General features: G+C 43.8%; 1 protein-coding gene across 2 annotated transcripts in view; it reads left to right on the top strand.

Annotated features, from left to right (window-relative positions):
• Positions 1-829: 829 nt before the first annotated feature.
• Positions 830-11610, top strand: part of ANXA11 (annexin A11) — a 49088-nt gene continuing 38307 nt past the window's right edge. Inside the window, exon 1 of one of the 2 annotated variants that reach the window (XM_087871872.1) lies at positions 830-1038. The gene's annotated coding sequence lies outside the window, so the exon portion shown is untranslated. The remainder of the gene's footprint in view (positions 1039-11610) is intronic. The other variant, XM_087871873.1, reaches the window with a different exon arrangement.

Here is an 11610-nt window from a genome sequence, read left to right as displayed (position 1 = left end):
TACTCTCCAGATTTCAGGAAGCTCTTAATCCTTCATTCTGAACCAATTCTAACTCTGTCATTTGCAGATTTTCATCAAACCTCCCTCCTTCCTCCATTTTATTTTAAATCCAGCTTTTCGGTGAGAATTGATGAACAATTGTGTGTTGCTGCCCACTAAGGATACGCCTCCCTCCCGTTTTTCAAAAGAGGGAGAGAAGATTTTAGATCATTCCATGACTAATATTATTGTTGTTGTCTACAATATGATTCTTGATGAACGTATCGTTTATGTACACTGAGAGCATATGCACCAAGACAAATTCCTTGTGTGTCCAACCACACTTGGCCAATAAAAAAATCTATTCTATTCTATTCTTATATATAGCAGTCTCTCTCTATATATTTTCAGCAATATATAGGAAGGAGCACTTCCTTCCTATAGGGTGCCCACCAGGGGTGAAATCCAGCAGGTTGCTAAATGGAAGCTGTTTTGCAGCTGCAATTCGGTTTTTTTTTTTTTTTAATGGATACTTTTTACTAAAAGAAGATTTCATAAGTTTTTGAATACTAGACTAGACTAGAATAAGAGAGTTGGAAGAGACATTGGAGGACATCTAGTCCAACCCCCTGCTTAGGCAGGAATCCCTCTACCAATGGCAGAGAAATGGTTGTCCAATCTGTTCTTAAAAACTGCCCATCCCCAGGTGAGAAACCCGGCTGGGATTAGAAGCAACGGACCGGGCCGGGCGCTCGGCTCCTTCCCTCGCTCCGAAGCGCAGCCTTTCCCAGCCGGATACTTTGCGCAGGGAGCGAAAGGGGCGCGCGGGGGCGACCGAGCTCCCCCGCCAGGCCAGGAAGAAGGCGGGGAAGGCGGTGAGACTCCGCCTCGGAGCCCCGCAGGTCTTCGCTTTCGTTCCGGAAGGGGAAAAGAGCTGCGCCCGAGAAGGACTTTCTGCACCCGCCCGGGAAGAGGCGTCCCGCTCCTGCTGCTGCTTCTGTCCCCGGACAACCCTCCTTCCAATTCCTGATCCCGCGGTTGGAGTTTCGCTTTTGCCAGGTAGGGAACGGCGGGATGGCGGGATCGCGGGAGGGGGGGGGGCTGGGGGCTGGGACTCCGGAGCCTGGCTGGGAGGCAGGCAGGCAGGCAGGCAGACGGACAGACCGACAAGCGGACAAGCGGGGAGACAGACAGGAAGACAAGCAGGCAGCAGGCAGGCAAGAAGACAGACAGACAGACAGGAAGGCAAGGAGGCAGCAGACAGACAGGCAAGAAGACAGACAGACAGACAGGAAGGCAAGGAGGCAGCAGACAGACAGGCAAGAAGACAGACAGACAGACAGGCAAGAAGCTAGGCAGGCAGGCAAGAAGACAGACAGACAAACAAACAGGAAGGCAGCAGGCAGGCAAGAAGACAGACAGACAGGCAAGAAGACAGGAAGGCAGGCAAGAAGACAGACAGACATACAGGAAGGCAGGCAGGCAGCAGGAAGGCAAGAAGACAGAGAGGTAGGCAAGTAAAAAGACAGACAGACAGGAAGGCAAGCAGTTAGCAGGCAGGCAAGAAGACAGACAGACAAACAAACAGGAAGGCAGCAGGCAGGCAAGAAGACAGACAGACAGGCAAGAAGACAGGAAGGCAGGCAAGAAGACAGACAGACATACAGGAAGGCAGGCAGGCAGCAGGAAGGCAAGAAGACAGAGAGGTAGGCAAGTAAAAAGACAGACAGACAGGAAGGCAAGCAGTTAGCAGGCAGGCAAGAAGACAGACAGACAAACAAACAGGAAGGCAGCAGGCAGGCAAGAAGACAGACAGACAGGCAAGAAGACAGGAAGGCAGGCAAGAAGACAGACAGACATACAGGAAGGCAGGCAGGCAGCAGGAAGGCAAGAAGACAGAGAGGTAGGCAGGCAAAAAGACAGACAGACAGGAAGGCAGGCAGGCAGCAGGAAGGCAAGAAGACAGACAGACAGGCAGGAAGGCAAGCAGTTAGCAGGCAGGCAAGAAGACAGACAGACAGACAAGAAGACAGGCAGGAAGGAAGGCAAGCAGGCAGAAGACAGACAGGCAAAAAGGCAGGCAGGCAGGCAGGCAGGCAGGCAGGCAATCTGGAAAGGGACGCGAGTGTCTGGGGCAGAGCCAAAGCAGGGGACGCTGGACAGCGCAGCCCAGCTTGGGTCGGGGAGCCTCCGGAGCGCGAGAGGTTCCTCCCTTCAGGCCAACATGGCTGTTGGGCGGACGGGCGAGGGGAAGAGGGAGCCCTGCCAAGCCTTGGGCGGAGTTCCTGGGCGGAGAAGCAGAGCGGAGCCTCGGCCTTTGTCCGGGCAGGTTTCGGTTGCGCGGTTGCCTTTGCAAGAGTCTCGGAATCCTGACGAACCCGGCACCTCCTGCTGGCTTTCCCCAGCCAGGGTCTCCAACGTGCGCCCCCACCCCCGAGCTCTCCCTCCGTCTCCACGTCTTTCGGGCTACGCTCGCCCCGCAACTTTAAATCGGGTGCTGAATAAATTCCTTTCTCGGGCTTGGCTTCGGGTTGTGCGACTGCCAAGACATCATTATTTCTTCTTCTTCTTCTTTTTCTTTTTCTTTTTCTTCTTCTTCTTCTTCTTCTTCTTCTTCTTCTTCTTCTTCTTCTTCTTCTTCTTCTTCTTCTTCTTCTTCTTCTTCTTCTTCTTCTTCTTCTTCTTCTTCTTCTTCTTCTTCTTTTTCTCCATCTCCTTCTCCTCCTCTTCCTCCCCTCTCCCTCCTCCTCCTCCTCTCCCTCCTCTTCCTCCTCCTCCTCTTCTTCTTCCTCCTCTTCCTCCTCTTCCCCCTCTTCTTCTCCTCCTCCCCCCTCCCCTCCTATACTTCCTCCTCCTCCCTCTCTTCCCTCTCCTCTTCTTCTTCTTCTTCTCCTCCTCCTCCTCCCCCCTCCCCTCCTTCTCCTCCTCCTCCTCCTCCTCTTCTTTATTTTATTTTATTTTTATTTTATTTTATTTTTTATTATACATTTTCCTTTACTATACATCAGGTTTCCATTTCTGCAAGGACAGTGCACTGTTTGTATCAAGTCTCTTTTGAGCATACATAATGTTATACACCCTGTTTATAACCATTGTTTTCATAATTATACAATGTGGTCTCTTTTAAATAAACATAATCTTGTCCGTCCTAGTTATAACCGTTATTCTCATAGTTATACCATAACATTCCATACGCTTGTCACTCTATCCACTTTAATCTATAGGCGAGTACAGTCCAATGGTAATGTTACTTATAGTATATATGCTTATATATATCTATACATATGTATTTATTTCTATTTTGTTAAACTTCAATCGTTATTAAGTTACTAATCTCTGCACCTGAACACAAACATTTTTATTTTATTTTATTTTTTTACTGTTCGGGTTTGCCCAACGTGGGAAAACAAAAACTAGCCAATTTTGGCTTGAGAAAGAGGCCAGGTTTTGTAACGGGGAGCTCGGCCTCAAAAAGAACCCCCCCCCCAAATGGAAGATCTGGATTTGAATTAGGGTACTATGGGGAGGAGGGAAAGGGGGTAAACTAGCCGTGACCTCATTTTAGCTCAATCTGAGTAGGTCAAATTTATGTTCTCTTCGGCAAGCCAAGAATTTTGAGACTGAATGAGGAAGTTGGTGTTTGGAAATCAGATTTTCCGCCATAGACTTTCAAGCAATAAGTGAAGTTGTCTCTGAATCATAGTTTCTCCTGGTGATCATCTGACCATCTCCAGGTTATGTTTTGGCAACAAAAAAGAAAAGCCGGTTAGCTTTCTTCTTGGTTTAGTTTGAGGCTAAAGGCCTGGGATTTCCTGGTGGTCTCCCATCCTGGCAGTACTTCAGTTTTTCGTGATCTGCTAAGGTTGCTTATGAATGGCAAACAGGAGTTCGGGGAAGGTAGAGCTTTTTATTCCACTTGATATCTCACTTTATACAAGCGATGCACCGAATTAGGCCGGTGAGGAAACGCAGGCAGTCCTCCACTTACAACAGTTCATTTAGTGACTATTCAAAGTTACAACATTTGCTGAAAAAAGTGACTCAGGGCCATTTTTCACGCTTTCGACCTTTGTAGCATCCCCATGTGCATGTGACCAAAATTCAGACCGTTGGCAACTGACTCATATTTATGACGGTTGCAGTGTCTTGTGATCCCCTTTTGCGACCTTCTGACGAGCAAAGTCAATGGGGAAGCCAGATTCACTTACCAACCATGTTCTTAATTTCACAAGTGCAGTGATTCATTTAACGACGGCAGCCAGAAAGGTTGTGAAATGGGGCAGAATTCACTTAACAAATGTCTCACTTAGCAACATAAATGTTGGGCTCAATTGTGGTCGTAAGTCAAAGACAGAATCCCTTGCTTGTTACCAGTATTTTATTTATAGATATACAGTAGTGGCCAAAATTGTGGAAACCTTTTGGGAAAAGTGTATTTTTGAGGTTTGATGGCTAATAGCACCACTTTTTTTTTTTTTTTTGGGAGTTTCAAGATAATCATATTCCACTGCTGGAATGGCCTGGGAATAGCCCAGACCTTTTACCCAATTGGAAATCTATAAAGCTGACTAATGGAACTTGTTAGTCAGAAGCAACCCAGCAATAAAACCCAGTTAATAGAAGCCATCATTCAATCTGGGTTTCACATTAGAACAGCTGCAGAACTAAAAGACTTGGTTCACTCCATGGGAAGACGTCGTAAGGCTGTAATTCATGCTAAAGGTTACCCAACTAAGTATTAACTGACATGGTGATAATTTTCATATTTCTTGGTTTTTTTTTTTTTTTTTTGGTGATAGTTTTTGTATATCTCAGTTTTTTTCTACATGTTTCACTTTTCTTCTTTATACTGTAACTGCTATTCTAATAGCAAATCCTTCACAAAAGTGATGGCATTACATTCTTGATTCAATTATCTTTCCATTGATATATAATTTTATGGTATTACTCAAAAAAAAAAAAAGTGGTATTATTAGCTAGTTTTAGAAAATACACTTTTCCCAAAAAGTTTCCACAATTTTAAAATCTATTAAAATCTATCTATTAATCCTTTGCTATTAAAATCCAGCAGCAACTTCTGGAACTTGTCTTAAGTCGGAATCTGCAATTTTCTGCTCCAGTTAAATGCCAAAGTCCCATTTATCCTATGCTTTTGCTCCTGTGCAATTATACACACACACACATACACACATTTACATACATGTACACACACACACACACACACACACACATACATACATATTTATTTCCTGGAGAAATGTAGTGAGGGCCTAAAACATTTCTCAGAATCTGGGGAATTTTCTAACTATTGCAGTGTTGTAACATAGAAAACTATGCAGTTTTCTAACTATTGTGTGTGTGTGTGCGTATGCATGTGTGTTTGTTTGTTTCCTCTTTTTCTTTCTGGGACTGAAGCCCCAACAAAAGAGTTGCTGATGCCTATCTTCTGCAGTTCTTCATAATGTTGTGACTTTGACTCGTTCCTGTTTTGGCTGGTTGTGTTGTAAATAAATCCGGTTGAAGGACAATCTCACCCACTCCCATCATCTCATTTTCCTGCATACCAGATACCAGTTCACTGCTGTATCCAGGGCCTATTTTTGGAGACTGCCTGTTGGAAGGCCAGCTAATTATCAATGTATGAAAACAATCTATTCCTAATCCTTGCAAGAAAAAAGATGGCATGCAGATTATGGGGACTTGATATTATTTTTTTATCTCCTGCAGCAGGGGTGGGTTCTAATTTTTTTTACTACCGGTTCTGTGGGCGTGGCTTATTTTGTGGGCATGACTTGATGGTCATGTGACAATTCTTTAGGATTTAGCAGAGGTACTGGTCTACCAGGCTTTAAACTGCTTGCAGAGCTGTACCGGTCTACCCATTTATTTTTGCAGGCACCGGTCTACTCATGTATTTTTGCAGGCATTGGTCTATCCATTTATTTTTGCAAGCATCGGTCTACTCATTTGTTTTTGGAGGCACCAGTCTACCACCAAACTGCCTTTTACCACTGATCAGCTGTAGGGTGGCCCTTTGAAGCCCCAAGGCAAGAGTTTAAACAGTTTTTTCTCTTATAGCCCATCAGCTGGGACTCAGGAGGCAGCACTAGATTGGGGGTGGGGCCAAATAAAATGTAAGAATAACGCCGGGGGTGGGGGAATAGGTGGGCAGAACCGGTTCGGTGACATCATATCATCACCGCTACCGGCTCGGCGGAACCGGGCGGAACCCAACATTGTCCTGCAGGTTATGGGGGACTTTGATATTACAGGGGGTCTTCGATTTACGACCACAATGGAGCCCCGAATTTATGTTTGCTAAGGGAAACATTTTGTTAAGGGAAGCTTTGTCTCCATTTTAAGACTTTTCTTGCCGCCGTTATGAAGCGAATCGCAGCAGCTCTGAAATTAGTCACATGGTTGTTAAGTGAATCTGGCTTCCTCTTCGCTTTTGCTTGTCCAGAGGTCGTAAAAAAGGGGATCGCGTGTGACCCCCGGGACGCTGTAACCCTGTTGTAAACATGAGTCAGTTGGCAAGCATCCGAATGTGAATCACACGACCAAGGGATTGCTGCAGTAGTGGGTTTCAAAACCCGTTGCTACCAGTCTGCTCGTAGGCGTGTGCGCTTCTGCTTATGTGCAGAAGCATTTGGGTGGGTGGGTGGAGTCTCCTGCCACTGCCGCTACCAGTTCGTCCAATCTGGGGTGAACCGGTAGCAACCGACCACTGAATTGCTGCAACGGACCTAAGTGTGAAAAACAGTCATAAATTGCTTTTTTTCCCAGTGCCATTGTAACTTTGAACAGTCCCTAAACGAATGAGGTCTACCTGTATTTTTTATCCCTCATTTATCTCATGTCTCTTCACGGAAGACAGATGGCCAAATCAAGATTGCTCAAGGCTTTTTATGGTCTACAAGCCAAGCTAATAAAAGAGACCCCCATTGAACACAAGGTTTTGTAGAAATGGAACTTATATCTGTTTGGAAGGCAGGAAGGGAACACAAAGTGCATTTACCAAGTCCCGTTTCCTTGTCCTTTCCCCCCCCTTCCCCTTCATTAATTCAAGTACACGTTTCCTGGTGCAATTTAACCTTATGCAAACAACCTTTGTATAGCTCGCGGCCTCTGTGTGTTGGCCAACGCATGAAGTCAGCACTACAGTTTTTTTAGCTTAGGGATGGAGAACCACGGCCCTTTGATGACTTGTGGACTTCAACTCCCAGAATTCCTGAGCCATGCTTATGGTTTTTTTTGTAAGGGAGCCTATAAACTGATAGGTTAGGCACCCTATAGGAAGGAAGTACTCCTTTATGTGGGGTTGGACCATTGTTGTAGATAGATAGATAGATAGATAGATAGATAGATAGATAGATAGATAGATAGATAGATAATAGATAGATGATAGATAGATAGATAGATAGATAGATAAGAGATAGATGATAGATAAGATAGATGGATAGATAGATAGATAGATAGATAGATAGATAGATAGATAGATGGATAGATAGATAGATATAGACTGCTATATATAAGACATATAAGGGATATGGTGGCTCATTGGCTAAGACGCTGAGGTTGTGGATCAAAAGGTCAACAGTTCAGCGGTTCGTATCCCTAGTGCCGCATAATGGGGTGAGCTCCCGTTCCTTGTCCCAGCTTCTGCCAGGGACAGCAGAAGCTTTTCGAAAGCACGTAAAAAATGCAAATAGAAAAATAGGGACCACCTTTGTTGGGAAGGTAACAGCGTTCCGTGCACTTTTGGCATTGAGTCATGTCGGCCACATGACCACGGAGACGTCTTCAGACAGCGCTGGCTCTTCGGCTTTGAAACGGAGATGAGCACCGCCCCTAGAGTCAGGAACGACTAGCACATGTGCACGAGGGGAACCTTTACCTTTACCTTATATAAGACACATATAATTGTAATCATCAGTTGAGGGTTGCCTGTACATGAAGTTGTCAATCTCCCTTCCCCCCAAAGACCGTCAAGATACTGATTTCAGCACCAAAGCTGTTTTGTATGGGTGTGTGTGTGAATTAATTAGCTCTTCAATTCAGGAATGTAAAATAGGTTGGAAAAACTGAAGAATCTTGACTCCGTCATTCTCAAAGTATGAAAAGGGAGGGGGGGCACCATCAGAAAGGCATCCTATTATAGAATCCTAGGGCTGGAAGGAACCATGGAGGTCTTCTAGTCCAACCCCTTGCCCAAGGCAGGAGACCTTATAGCATTACCTACCAAATGGTTGTCTAATCTTTTCTTGAAAACATCCAGCGATGGAGCAGGCCCAACTCCAGGAGACAAGCTGTTCATCGTTCTCGCTGTCAGGAAATTCCTTAATTCCAGGTTGGCTCTGGAAATAATGCCACCTTTACCAGTATAATGCCAGCTTTAGCTACTCAGATGCTGGCTCAGGAATTCTGGGAGCTGAAGTCCACAAGTCATCAAAGGGTCCCTGTGCCTGCTTTAGCTGGATGAGCTTCTCAGAGAAGTAAAAATGTCTCTACCATTAATCAGAAGTCACTATTTGTTTATTTTAAAAAGTATGAACTTTTGCTGTTGAGCCCCACTAACTATAGGTAATGTTAAGGATATTCTTGGCTCATAACGGGTTATTGAGCAGAGTACCCTTTGAGTAAACACATGAAAAGCAACTGGGAGTGGTTGTGAACAATCACAGTCAACACACAAACACACTGAGTTGTTGTAGTCTTTTACTTTTAGAAAAAGTAAAGCAAAGTTCAAAAATAATCCAAGTCATACATAGATAAGACGAGAGTTAAAAGATCAATCCAGGGATATTTCAAGTACAAAGTCTTCTTACCAGTTGTAGTCATACACAATAAAACACTTCTTCTTGAGTTTCAAAATAGGAACAAGTTCAATATCAAAACATTCAATAAATAGTAGAAAGCAACATGTAGCTATGATCAAACAGTGATCATGCAGAGAGATCAGGTAGAGAGTTACAGCAAATAAACAGGTAAAATGGTGTAGTGTCCACACAAGCCATGATCCTGACTTCCCTTAAGTACATTGGCTACAGAGCTTAGCCAATCAGAATATAGGATGATGCAATACAGTCTTAAAGCAATATAATACCTTTCTGACTGCAAACATACATTGTTGGTTTATATATTGCCTGACCAACTAGTTAGACAAATAACCATTTCCTAACAGGTAGTCCTTGACTTACTATCACAACCGAGCCCCGATTTCCATCGTTAAGCAAGGCAGTTGTTCCTTGAGTTTTGTCCCATTTTATGACCTTTTTTTGGGGGGGGGCGCAGTTGATAAGCAAGTCATTGCAGTTGTTAAAGTGAATTATACAGTTGTTAAGTCAATTTGGCTTTCACAATTGCTCATCTGAAGCCAATTGGGAAGGTTAAAAATGGTTGATGACGTGACCCTGAAACTGTGCAACTGTCATAAATGCATGCCAGTTGCCAAGTGCCTGAATTTTGATCATGTGACCTGGGGATCTGTGAGGAAAAGGAAGAAGAAGGAAGGAAAGGAAGGAAAAGGGGAGAAGAGGAGGAGGAGGAGGAGGAGAAAAGAAGAAGGTGGAGAAGAAGGGGAAGGGGAAGGAGGAGAAGGAGAAGAAGAAGATGAAGAAGAAGTAGTAGTAGTACTCATTCCAAACATTATGACTTGATGAAGATGGATGCTAAATTTGAATACCCTGTTTCCCCGAAAATAAGACATCCCCTGATAATAAGCCCAATCGAGCTTTTGAGTGCATGTGCTAAAATAAACCTCCCCCCGAAAATAAGCCCTCCCTGAAAATATTTAAACGCAGAGGTGGAAATTAGGTAAGACTGCAAAAGGAGCCCCATCTTGTTCCATGCACCCCAAAATAATAAGACCTCCCCGAAAATAAGGCCAAGCGCTTATTTCGGGCTTCAAAAAAATATAAGACAGGGTCTTATTTTCGGGGAAACACAGTAGGTGTTTGAATAGAAATTATAAATACGATACGTTGTTGCCAACTCAAATATAAAACCTTCCTGTGTAGGCAAAGGCCAGGTTTGTATTTCACAAAACACGTTTAGAAGCCAGAAAGCAGCCTGAATACAGAACAAGCATTGAGGATATAGAAGCTGATCACTCGTGGGTTATATTTAGATGAGCGATGTTTAGATTTTGTACTTTTAGAGAACTTTTCAAAGTGGATTTGTCTGCTAAGGAATGCTTTGGCATTATAGACAATTCTGAAGACCATATAAGGGACATTCAGGGCCTCTCCCCACTATTGAGTTAGCTTCTGCCCATCCTTGAGTTTGCAGAAAACAGTATGTTCACGTCACGTGGTATCATCTGTGGTCACTTATTTCAAGCCATTGAAGTCACTTGGTTTCTCCCCGAGGTGGTGGGAGGCCAGAGGTAATGGATTCTACACAGTGGTGAAATTCAATTTTTTTACTACTGGTTCTGTGGGCATGGCTTGGTGGGCCCGGCTTGGTGGGCGTGGCAGGGGAAGAGTACTGCAAAATCTCCATTCCCATCCCACTCTGGAGCCAGCCAGAGGTGGTATTTGCCGGTTCTCTGAATTACTCAAAATTTCCGCTGCCGGTTCTCCAGAACCTGTCAGAACCTGCTGGATTTCACCCCTGATTCTACACAATTTCAGGCATTGTAGGGTGGTGTTGGAATAAGAGGAAAAATGCTACTTCAACATTCTGGTAGTTAGGGATGATTTAACTTGTTCATAGGTTGGAAATAGGATAAAGGCCACAACAAGAGGTTAAGTAGAAATATGTGCCTTGTTAGTTGCTGATGGAGACAAGCTTAGTTCCTGCATAATAATACCAACAAGAGTTTGGCCATTGAATTCAATGATAACTAAGGTTTTGCTTTTTCTAAGAAGTGGAATAGGATAGAATTGAGCAGCATGGTGGCCTAGTGGTGAAGAATCTCACCTCCCCCTTGGAAGGTAGAGAGTTTAATCCTAGTTAACAGAGATATTTCTCTCCTAGAGCACAAAGAAAAAACGTCTGCTGTGAGCTTCACATAGGCATCAGGAAGGGCATCCAGTCAGTAAATGCTCAGCTCTACCCATGTCGCAGCGACTCTATCCTGAATTAAGGGGTTTACACGGTCATAAAAAGGAAGTTTAGAATAGGACAGAATTCTCACAATCTGCTCTGGAAAGTTAATGTTTTATGAACACTAATTTTGAAATTATGCAATTATGAAAGATCATTAACCTAAGATTAGGTTAATGAGAAAGAAAGAAAGATAAGTCTTTGGTTCAGAAGGAGTCTGGTACCACTTTTTATTAAAAAACATAACATTGTCTGGTACCAACTTTTATTAAAAATCATAAAAATTTATTTATCTCTTAGCTTTCTGTTCTATCTTTTCTCCAGGAGCCCAGAGCAAGTTGCACAGGGATCTGTTTACATGTGATTACAATAACAATAGGAGATACTGTAGTTAAATAGAGATGGATGGATGGATGGATGGATGGATGGATGGATGGATGGATGGATGGAGAGATAGACAGACAGACAGACAGTCAGTCAGTCAGTCAGTCAGTCAGTCAGTCAGTCAGTCAGTCCCGGTAGATAAATGATAGAATAAAGATAGATAGATAGATAGATAGATAGATAGATAGATAGATAGAT

Source organism: Pantherophis guttatus, chromosome 6 (assembly GCF_059756535.1).
Source record: "Pantherophis guttatus breed Tessera chromosome 6, ASM5975653v1, whole genome shotgun sequence".
Lineage (NCBI taxonomy): Eukaryota > Metazoa > Chordata > Lepidosauria > Squamata > Colubridae > Pantherophis > Pantherophis guttatus.
Note: the sequence above shows the minus strand (reverse complement) of the source record. Positions and strands in the feature narration are given on the sequence as shown.